The 12,112-nt window shown below is 36.6% G+C and overlaps 1 long non-coding RNA gene across 1 annotated transcript in view; it reads right to left on the minus strand.

The window, feature by feature from the left end:
* Nucleotides 1-846: 846 nt before the first annotated feature.
* The window catches only part of LOC138143252 (uncharacterized), a 337,288-nt gene continuing 326,022 nt past the window's right edge, over nt 847-12,112 (minus strand). The window contains exons 3-4 of the long non-coding RNA XR_011163646.1: nt 5,039-5,212; nt 847-1,455 (exon numbers count right to left, since the gene is read on the minus strand). This is a non-coding gene — a long non-coding RNA (uncharacterized lncRNA). The remainder of the gene's footprint in view (nt 1,456-5,038; nt 5,213-12,112) is intronic.

The raw sequence follows: 12,112 nt of genomic DNA on the forward strand, positions 1-12,112 counted from the left end.
AATCGGGGAATGTATTGTAATTCTAAAAAAAAATGTACCATTAATACTACAGCTAAAAACTTCCTATAGTAATCAGACATAAATTCAAATCCCCTCCTCTAATGCCTATATTACTATAGGCAAGTCCCTTGCCTTTCTGAACCTCAGTTGTTATTTTTTTTTCATCTATGGTGCCTATATCTATTCGTTGACCAAATGTAATAATGTATGAAAGATGTTTTGTGATCCTTAAAATGCTATATAAATATCAGCTGTTATTGATGTCAATAATACTGGATTTATAGTCAAAGGACCTGGGTTTTGACTGCCAGATCTCTCATTTACTATGTATATGACCTTGAGTAAATGGCTTCTCTTTTTTCTTCATTTTCCTTATCAGAAAAATGGACTAAATGAGCCACTTGCATTTCTAAATCTATGTTCTCATGAGACTCAGAGTCACTAAGTGGTTTCCGTAAGGCCACACAGCTTGAAAAAACAGGATTAGACCCCAAATCCTCCAACTCTCAGTCTGTTCAACCACTCTCTTCTGAAAGAACAAAAGCAAATTCCATTCTGCTTGACATCCTGCCTCATACAGGACTTCTTTACACTAATGCTCCCCTAGCAATTTGAGTAATTATTTTTACTCAATAAATGTGAATAAATATGACCATGTTTATTCAAACATGATCTCTATCCAAAAATGTAAATGTAGCTAATTCTTCTTGCTTTGCCAGTTCCCCTCCCCCACCATCCCCATGTGCATTTTCTTACAAGAAATCTGTCTGAAGTCACTTCTTCGAATAGGCATTAAGAATTTGCTTTTACTTCCCCCACAAATAGACTTAAATGTTCATACCTTTCTGGTAGTTACAGAAAAGCAACATCTATAACCCGAAATTCAAGTATTCCGAAGTTCAACCCCATCATGCTCTAATACACTAAAAGAGGCTAATTTAAATTTGTTTCCTTCATAAATATACTAAACCTGCTCAGCTCTATAAGGACTATGATGTTTTCTCCTTTATATCATCTAGTTCTATCATATAAATGGCATAATAAACAATAATTATCCCATTCTTTTGGGCCAAATTACCAGGAAAGATAACTTTTCTACACAGTGTATACAGTAGGATACTTTGATCTTCATTCCCCATGTCTCATCTGATCTTACCTTAGTAGTTCAACTTCAAGAATTGAAAGTTTTGTAGGTACTCATTTATTGAGAAGATTACAATCCTTCTCTAATTTAATATGTGGTATTTAGTAGTGGCCATGGATGAAGATGTCTTAACTCTCCATTGAATTTAATCATGAGTTTCTCAGAATTTAGCTAGACTGATCCTCAGATGACAGATATGATGTAACTGATCACCAGAGCCTCGAATCTGATCTTGCTTGGGAGGATCTGCCAGCAATTTTGGTCAACTGGAACTGTCTTAGAGAACCCGGAGTAGGGTATGCTGGAGCCAGCTGGAAATGGATTGAGACAGTCACTTGTTAAAATTTTGACATTAGCACTGACCAACGTAGAAATCAGTAAACACTACATATCAAGGCTTGATTTATTGTTTTGTTAATTATCACTCTAGACTTAAGTGACGGAGAAAATGTATTAAAAATATGTTGCTCGTACACTTCTTTTTCCAAAGAGCCTGTTGTTAAAAATTTATAGCATACCCCTGATCCAGGGTAAGCTCAACACCATGACCTATACCTTTCATAGAAATGCTGTAAACAAACAATAAAATAATAGTGGACGTGGCATTATAAGAATTCACATTTTATATTACTTAATACAATGCATCTCATTTGATTGTCATGACAACCCTGAGGTAGATTTTATTATGATCCTCATTTCCAGCGAACTCCACTCTTTTTGGATTTCATCATGCCATTCTATGCCAGGAATCTCATCATTGGGAAATCTCATCATTTTGAAATCAAATTAACTTTCGTATTCATATCCCATAATTACCCCTCTGATTGGAGGGAGGAACCATGAATTCCAAACCCTCCATTTTAGGAAGTGGCACAGCACTATCAGCTCATTTTCCCCCAGCTGCACTGGACTTCTCCATAGTGCTGCTTGTGCCAAAGACTTTCTACACCCTCAAACATTTCAGCTTCCTTTGTGTGTTATCTTCCCCCATTATATTGTAAGCTCACTGAGGACAGGAACTGCTTTTCTTTTTATTTGTATTTGCATCTCTAGGATATGGTGCCTGGCACAAAGTAGATAATTAATAAATGATTATTGAATGACTGAGCCCCATTTTATAGATAAAGATAATGTTCAGAAAGGTTATGACTTACCCAAAGTTCACATAGCAAGAAAATGTAAGAGAAAGTATTTGAACCTAAATCTTCTAGAGGCCAAATCCTGCCTTGCTTCAATAGAGAGCTCAATATGGAAACTTTTCTTGATTGGTTTCAAAAGGGACTAAATAAAAAGGACTTTAAGAGGTTGTAGCAATTAGAATGATTAGTTATTTTTTAAACTGAGTAATTAATGTATAATAATACATTATAACTTATAATACCAGTTTAAGAAAATGACCTATTAATTATAAATCTAACGATAAATATCCAAAGAGTAGTTCAGTGAAAACTTAGTATCATTGTAAATCTAGTGTCCCAAAAAACTTACTTCGCTTTAAAGCTACTGTCATAAAACTATATATAGTAAGACTTTTGGGACATTGTATAAGAAGGACTAATATTTTGACTACTTTTTTTTTCCTCCTAGCATACTTTAGCAGACTTTTTTCAAATTTTTGAATTTCAAATCTTTCCCTCGCTTCACTCCCTCTCCTCACTGAAGAGGAAAGCAATACATCAATTAAACATGTGAAGTCAAGTAAAATAAATTTTCATCTTGGCCATTATTTTGATTATTTCTTAATGTTCCAAGAAATACTGGGTAATTTTAATAGCAAATCCTGATTCCCCACCCACAGATAAAAGATGAGAAAATGTACCCATTCTCTTCTCTCTGAAAAAGTGGGTGACTATGAGTATAAAATATTGTTTACCCTCAGATATAGCTGAGATATTGGTTGCTTTTGCTGAACCGCTTTTTGTTTGTTTTTCTTTGTAAAAATGTTTGTTGCAAGGGATGACTCACTGGATAAGAGTGTGAGGGGATGTGTTTACAAACAATGATGATGTAAAAACAATTGCTACCAGTAAAAATAATATTAAAACATTTTCTCAAGATTTTATAAATTAAACACCAAATACAACAGTATCAAAAAGTTAGCCACTGGGCATATATCAAGCAACAACAGCCCAGCAAAGGATTCTTTAATGAGAGAGACAGAGACAGAGACAGAGAGAGAGAGAGAGAGAGAGAGAGAGAGAGATTGGGAAGGGATATTTTAGAATGGGGATTTCAAGCAGTACATTCCTCGTACAGCATGCATACAAATAATCTCAATTGGGGTTATGAATCCCAGAATGCCCATTTTAAGTAATATAATGCTAAATTGGAGGAAACTCTAAAAAAAGAGAGGGTGGCCTTGGATTCAGAGCTCATATAATGGTCATGGGCCAAAAACTATATATCGAGGACAAAAGATTGCTGGACTTGGACAAGATTTGGAGGGCAGAGCATTGACAGAGGAGAAGAAAAGATATCCCAAGTATTACACAGGTGATCCCCAATAAGTGTCCAGAAGTATCTTTCAAAGCAGTGCTTATCTCTGTCATGAGAAGGGTTCTCTGACCTAAGAACAATTAAGGGAAAGAGTGAGCAGGTCTCTTACTGAGTTACCTGGTCGATCAGGTCAATTAACAGAGATTCTAAAGAAGACATTATAGGTCATGAGTTTAGTAAATGTTGTCTTAGAAGATTTCCCAGGGTTGTATGGGTATCTTGGGAATAGATGTTTTAAATAAGGGTTGTTTTGGTTCAAGTTTGACAAGAGGGAAGGAAAAAAGGCAGCATTATGAAGTAGATAGGACAATGACCTAGGGCAAGTCACTTTACCACTCTACTCAACTTTTTCGTTCATAAAATAAAGGGGTTGGGCTCAATAGTCTCTGATCATCCTTCTAACTATGATATTGTAGGATTCCAATGATATCCCCAAAACTAAGAATTTCATTTAGTAAGAGCAGTTCCTAAGTGAGGAAAGTAAGTTCATCTGTCTATTATAGCACTGAGTAGAATTATTAAAGTAAAAAGATTTGGTGGAGGGACACACTTTAATCCTGGATTAAACACTTAAATCCTAAAAATAAGGTAGGTTTTTTCAATTCTGTAAAGCCTGCTAGTGCTTCATAAGAGGATGAATCATGACCCACAATGCTTTGCCTTTACTATTTCTAGAGGAAAAAAAATTTTCATTTCTGTGAATCATGAACCAGGATAGGAACTGAGTCAGTGGCATTGTCCCAAGGTTTGCAACATTGCCACGACAAAGAGTTGAAGTGCCAGACACACAGTCCTCCTCAACACTCCTGAGGGGGACCTGAGAAAGATTAAAATGTAACTGTAGAATATTTAACAAACAACTAAAATAAAACATGGATAATTTGAGGTTTCCTAGTCAGTATGCAGCCCACAGTGGCTGCTTATGTATGGTTTAATGGCCCCCCATTTCTATTGGGATTTGATGCTAGTGGTGTAGAGAATGGTCCCAAAGGAGAAAAAGCAAGATTGGGGGGATATTTTTCTAAATACAGTAATGTTTTCTTAAAAAAAAAAACAGTATAAAAAGGGATTGTGCAATGGAGTGGATTCACAATGGAGTGAAAAAGAATATATTCATGAAGTAATTTACCTTTATGTATACTTTTGTAGTCTCATGTAGGTCAGCACAGTGCCAATCAAGAACTGACCAGAAAGTTTGGAAGTCATGGGTTCAAGCACTGCCTATGTGATTCCATGCAAATCATTTTCTCAATTCTCCATGTTACTCGCCAACATAGTTAGTTGAAGAGAATATTCTGACCTGTATTGGCACAGAGAGTTTCCTTATAGGCAGCTAATTATACCAATGAAATTACAGACCCAAAATTAAAAGTAAGACTTTATATCTTGTTCCAATACCTCACTGTAGCATGAAGATGATCCTAAAGTGAGATGTTCTGACACCACAGCACAGAGCTTCAAGAAAGGTCTTGGAGACAAATTGCATCTGCTTTCTGAACCTCAACTCAATTAGTTTCAGAGAAGATTATCATCAATAGTCACTGTTGTGTTGAATTATTTGGCCTTGGCAACCTATGAAGGAAAGAAAAATACAAAATGGCACACAGTCTTATGAAGTTCCCTTCTATTCCTATAGTAACAGAAGCAAATGAGAAGAAAAAAAGTAGATGGTGCTTGAAAGTCACAGTTTGTAGAACATCTAAAACATTAACTTAATTCTTCATACTTTAAATGTAATATTCTTGTCCAGAAAGCAGGAAGGTGACATACTACTGAAGGAACTGAATTATATCAGTAGTGACATTCTTACTACAAATCAAACTAGTTTTACTTAAATAAAAGGAGAGCCCACAGGTTCTCCTTAGAGAGACAAATTTTTAAAAAGTCAGGGAAGTTGGCTTTATTATATGTCCAAAGAAAACAAGAAACATGATTTTATGGGATACTTGGGCATTTCATCTTGCATTGCCTATGTGTATAAGCAAAAAATGCCTCTATTAAAGGTAATTGGAGTTTTATATAATTAAGGTAAAAGTTAGAAATTATATGAACTCAGTAAGCCCTTCAAAATTTAATATTTGACTTTTAAAATCCCTCTTGAACTCTTCCAAGAAGACTTTTTTGAGACCAGTTCATGTTCCTCATTTAGATTTCAGGTATGGGTATATTGACCATGCTGTCCTCTCCTGAATTTGTGTTTTGATCTTGCTTGTCACCAAGATATTTACCTATGGTCATTATTTTTCTTTGATTCTTCTTGCTCATGCTGTTTGTCTTTTTTTCAGGCTTTTAAATTTGATCTCTGCTTCTGGGGCCCAAGGCACTTTCCCAGACTTTTTGAGCTAGGGGCTAGGAACTTTGTTACTGGTTTTCTGTGCTGGGGCCTCAGGTGCTGGCATTTGGATGTTGCAGTGGTGTGGTAGTTTACCTGGTGTTGAGCTGGAACTGGTGATAGTGGCTAGTGTGTGCCTGGTGTTGGCACTTGCCCATCCTCCACCCTGAGGCTTAGAATTTCCTGCTGGTCTGCTAAGGTGGAACTTGCTGCTGACTTGCTGGGACACCTTCTGTCCTGTACTGTTTCCCTCCCACTTCCCAAGCTAAAAGACTACTGCACCCCATCTTTCTGATGGCTCCACTATTCCAGGATTTTTCCTGGGGTAGTATTTTCTGGACTTTTCAAAGTCTACAAGGGAAGGGTGAAAGCAACTTATTGCTTACTCTGCTGTCTTAGCTCCTGGCAGCTTAAAAATTCCAAATTTAATATTGGATTAACTCAATGCAAAGAAATCTATAATTAAAGAGATAAGGGGAGAGACTACTAATCAAAAGTAGCATTTCCTAGTCAAGCATCACAGTTTAAGATCCAGAATATCTCAAACAGATAAAGGGTTTAGAGTAGTCTCGGGGAACTAGTAAAAGGTTACCTGGGGGTTATGGCTGCATTTTAGCTCAGAAAAAGTTCTGTGTACTTCAAGGTGAAGAAAATCATCCAATCCTTGAGATGAGAATAGAAACTTTAAGTTTGAATGGGAAAGGGTTTCCTTCTAAGGCTCTGATTAAAGAATTTCAAAGGCATCACTAGGCTTAGCATTCAGTTAGGGGGTTTCTTCTTACTAGATATAGATTTAATATCATCACAATTTTTTAACAAGTTTGGAATTTCTTAGTTTAGTGCCAGAGCATAGGAGAAGCAGAACAATATGTGCTAGAAAATATGGTTTAGGGCTAAGGAAAACAGATACCAAGAACTTATAGGCTACTCAGAAATTCCACATGAGGCAGAGCCAAGATGGCAGAGTAAGGGTAAGGACTTACCTGAACTCTCCCCCCAAATCCTCCAAATACCTTTAAAAATGACTCTAAACAAATTTTAGAGCAGCAGAACCTACAAAAAGACAGAGTGAAACAAATCCCCAGCCCAAGACACCTAGGAAAGTTGACAGGAAAGATCTGTTGCACCAGGGTGAGAGGGGAGCACTGAAGACCAGACCCCAGTAAGCCCAGAGCAGGCCTCAGGTGACTGAATCATTAGCAGCAGTGGCGGTTTCCAGACCTCTCAGCCCACAGCTGCCAAGGAAAACTTAGGAGTTCAGCAGGAAAGATCTGTCACACCTGGGTGAGAGTGGAACAAAGTCCAGCACACACAAGGCTTAGCAAACCAGGAACAAGCCTTGGGAGTGACTGAATTAGCAGCAGCTGTGGTAGCAGCTGCTTCTGGAGCTGTCAGCGCACAGACTGTAAGGGTGTTGAACAACTGGTCAGAAGGAGATGACAGGGGTCTTTTGGCCAGCACTGAGGCAGGACTCTGTTGCTTTGCCCATACTTGGATCTGGGTCACCGTCCTAAGTGGCAGTCCCAAAATGAGGAAGAGCACTAGCTTAGCAGAACTTGAGGCCACACTGGAAGAAGAACCCTCCTCACAGTTCCAGGGGAGAAAAATGAAAGAGCAGAGGATGGGCCAAGAGAGTGACAAATGCACTTTTTCTTAGCTCATTCCACCTTGGAAGAATTTAAAACTTACTGATTCCTAGAAGTGTCTCTGAAAATAACTGCACAAAACCTTTCAAGCTTGGGACAATATGCCCTTTACCCTGGAAGAAGAGTCCTACTTTAATAGACTTAAAAGTCAACTAATGGGCTTGAAATATGAGCAAACAACAAGAAAAAAAAAAACTTTGACCATAGAAAGCTACTATGGTAACAAGGAAGATCAGAACACATACTCAGAAGAAGACAACCATGTCAAAGCTCCTGCATCCGAAGCCTCCAAGAAAATATGAATGGAAGAGCTCTAAAAGGATTTTGAAAATCATGTAAGAGAGGTAGAGGAAAAATTTGGAAGAGAAATGAGAGGGATGCAAGAAAATCATGATGAACGAGTTAATAGCTTGGTAAAGGAGAAACAAAAATCCTGAAGAAAATAACACCTTTAAAAACAGACTAAGCCACATGGTAAAAAGAAGTCCAAAAAACTAATAGGAAAAGAATGCCTTGAAAAGTGGAATTGGCCAACTGGAAAAGGAAATCCAAAAGCTCACTGAAGAAAATAATTTCTTAAAAATTAGAATGGAGCAATTGGAAGCTAATGACTTTATGAGAAACCAAGAAACAATAAAACAAAAATAAATGAAAATAGGAGACAATACAAAATAACACATTGGAAAAAACAATTTACCTGGAAAATAGATCCAGGAGATATAATTTAAGAATTATTGGACTATCTGAAAGCCATGATCAAAAAAAGTGCCTAGACATTGTCTTTCAAGAAATTTTCAAGGAAAACTTCCCTGCTACTTCAAAACCAGAGGGTAAAGTAGAAATGGAAAGAATCTACCAATCACCTCCTGAAAAAGATCCCAAAATGAAAACTGCCAGGAATATGTCAAGATTTTAATTTTTTAATCTTTTATCCAACCAGTCCCAATGGAATTACCACATTTGGACTCTATCATCACAATCCCTGATATTACAGAAGGAAGTAGAAATGGCAATAGAGAAAATGAAAACAGGAAAAGTAGCTGCAAAAGATCAGAGGAGGTTGATGATGGAAATCACAAAATTTTGAAGGCATTGAGGGATTAATTCTCAAGAAATCTAAAAGAGGGAAAATATTGAAGCAGCAGAAAAAAATACATCTTTTAAACAAAAAAGGGAGGATTGGGAGGATATCAGTAACTATCAAATATCAACTAAAAGATTTTTAATGAAAATTCTTAATGAAAAAGGAACTGAAAGTTTTCTCCCACTAATACTGTATCAAGAATTAGATCATGTCATCATAATCAAGGGATGGACTGAAAGATACGGAGGTTGTGATATCTTGTTGTGCTTATTGGTTTTTTACTATGAAAAACATTCAATGGAGATCTATTTACTAGATTACTTTCCATAGATGCTTCATTCATCTTGTATGTATGGAATTGCTTACATATGGTCTCTTCCATAAAATATGAGCTTCTTAAGAGAAAGACTTTTTATTATTTCTCCTTTTTGGTATCCCCAGCACTTAGTATGATGCTTGGCACTTCTGTAATCACTTAATAAATGCTCGTTGACAGACTGACCAAAAATGCAGCTATCAAGATTCCCCTCCAAAAAACCATCTCCCTTGGATATGTTCAAACCAAAGAAGATTCCTCAATAAATGTAACATCTAAAATAATTGATAATTTTCTAAATACTAATATCAATCAAGGTATACAGACTATTTTATCAGAAGGTATTCATCATTTTCACAGATGATGAACAGAGTTCAAACAAGGGATTCCTTAGAAATGGTGAGTACTCTAAATACTTCTGTTTGTAGATAACATTGTGTTGATTGTATAAAACTTGGGGACTCTTTGAAGGATCTCTAAATGAGATCCAAAATCATTGCTTAAAGTTTGTCTTCACTATCCACACAAGAGGAAAACAAAAAAACAAACAGGTAGATAAAGAATTAGTATGATACTAAATTGAATGGACAGCACAGAGAGCTGGAATATTGGCACACCTGGGAAAGACAAAGTATATAAGTAATGAACTGGTCTCAGAACTAAATAGAAGGAAACCAGTAAGCAGACCAAACGGCATTTAGAACATTGTGCAGCATCTTCAGTTGACCTAGACTTTTCCCTGAAAGTCCCAACTTTTTAATAGTAATATTCTTCTGGTTGTGCTATATATATATATGGATTATGGATTACCTAAGTCTCCAAAAAATTAAAGCTGTAGGTCACTCCCAAACCAATGGAGAGATACATAGTGGATTTGAATAGGCTGTAGGATGCATAGAATGAGAAGGAACCCTCATTAAATAAATATAGAAACTGAGACCAGAACAATTAAGTGGCTTTCCTATGTTCACACCGATAATAAGCATCAGAAGAAAGATTTGAACCTACATCTTACCTAACTCCATGGACAGCCCTCTTTCTATTATACTATGCTCCCTCTATAGCTCTTGATCTGCTTTTCTTCTATTTATGTCACTCTCCCTCTTTTCAAGTCACTTATTCCCACTGTAATTCCTCCAGTGTTTAAGGTTTGACCTCTTAGACATACTTTTTGTTGTTTAGTTGTTTTCAATTGTGTTTGCCTCTTCGTGACCCCATTTAGAGTTTTCTTAGCAAAGACACTAGAGTGGTTTGCCATTCCTTCTCCAGTTCATTTTACAGAGGGTTAAGTGACTTACCCAGGGTCACACAGATAGTAAATGTCTGAGATCAGATTTGAACTCAGGAAGATGAAGCCTCCTGATTCCAGGCCTGGCACTCTATCCACTGTAACACCTAGCTGCCCTTTATATACAAGTAGATCTGAGAATTACATAGTCTCCCTTCCTCCCCACCTTTGAGCCTTCTTGAAAGTTGAATGAGTCATGAACCTTTTTTCCTTTTCTACTTCTAGAAGTTGTGTGAGGACAGAGTCCATAGTTTAAATAAATGTACAAGTGAACATGGAATTTACTGAAGAAAGAACATATTCTACAGTGACAGCTGAAAAGTGGTTTCAATTATCATCTCAGATTTTCACCTAGTAATAGGTTTCTCAAAATGAATGCCCCTGAACTAAAATTGTCCATGTTCATTCAAGTCCTAGAAGTTCAACATCTATGTTCTTTTCCTTCTTTCTCAAGGACAAATGAAACTAGCTGAGTTATATGGTCATTTTCCTTTGGCCAATAATTATTGTGACTTTTCTCCTCTACTACGGAATTTAGAACTAAAGTTGAATATTTCCCATTTGTAGGATAGACATCTTTATGAGGGAAAGAAAAAAAACAGCTAACATGTTTAAATGGTTGAATAAACTCAAAATGTTTTTTAGGATTAAATCAAAAAAGTTTGATAGAGTCCCTGTTCTAAGAGATAATTCATAGTGCATTGGAGAGAACTCTGCAGGTACTGGGAGACAGGAGACTTAGGTCTGTCTGTCATTTATTAGCCGTATGAAGTCAGTCAGGTCATTTCACATTTCTAAGTCTCAGCTGCCTTATCTTTAAAATATGGATAGTGATATTTTACTTTACTGAAGGTAGGAGGCCAATCAGGCAGCTACATAATTCCTAGAAAGCCAGTCCTAGAGTCAGGAAAACCTGAGTTCAAATTCTTTCCCAGATACTTACAAGCTCTGTGACTCTGGGCAAGTCTCTTTGCCTGTTTGCCTCAGTTCCTAAGCTATAAAATGAGCTGGAGAAGGAAATAAAAAACCACTCCAGTATCTCTGCCAAGAAAACTCCAAATGCACTCACAGCAAGTTAGACACAAGCAAAATGACTGAAAAAAAAGAGGCCACACCAGATGGTCTTAAGGTCCTTTTTAGCTCTAAGCTCTATGTTCCTGTGATCTACTCTATTTAATATATCCTTGAAGGTGGACTATACATAAACTATTCCACAGATGAGAATTTGTAATTTTTAAAGACCTTGAACAGAAGACCATCTTCTAAATGCTTTGCAACAATTCTTCTATGAAGCACAAGTTAGAAGGAACCTTAAGATAATTTGAGTTTTAAAATTTAAACATAATATACCCATTATTTAATTAATCCTAATTAAAGTCATAATTTAAAATCTTTTAAAAACATTTTTCAATTTAAAATTTTGCCTCATTTAATTTATCTCTTGGCCTTCTAAGTCACAGGACCAAGAAGATGGCAGATTAGACTATTTTTCTCAAGAAAAGTCCAAAATATAAATTATTAAATTATAGCTGAATCCAAATAAGGTGAAAATAAGAACTCCCATCAGTGTAAAATACTTCTGAATTATCACTGGAATGTGCTAATATTAAGTGCGTATGGGTGGTTGTGGCCCTGGAGTAGAAGAGAAGGGGAAGGGTGGGCCTGTGAGGAAGCATTCTGCCTTCTACCTAAAGAAGTCCCTAAGCTAGGCCCAAGAATTCTGCCTAGAACATTCTCCCTCTACATTTCAAAAATGGAAAATACTGATTCTGCCCATCCAAAGAGAGAACCGACTCAGCCAGGAAA

Source organism: Petaurus breviceps, unplaced genomic scaffold (genome assembly GCF_028583685.1).
Source record: "Petaurus breviceps papuanus isolate PSGF00001 unplaced genomic scaffold, PetGlider_PUasm1.0 138, whole genome shotgun sequence".
Taxonomy (NCBI): Eukaryota; Metazoa; Chordata; class Mammalia; order Diprotodontia; family Petauridae; genus Petaurus; species Petaurus breviceps.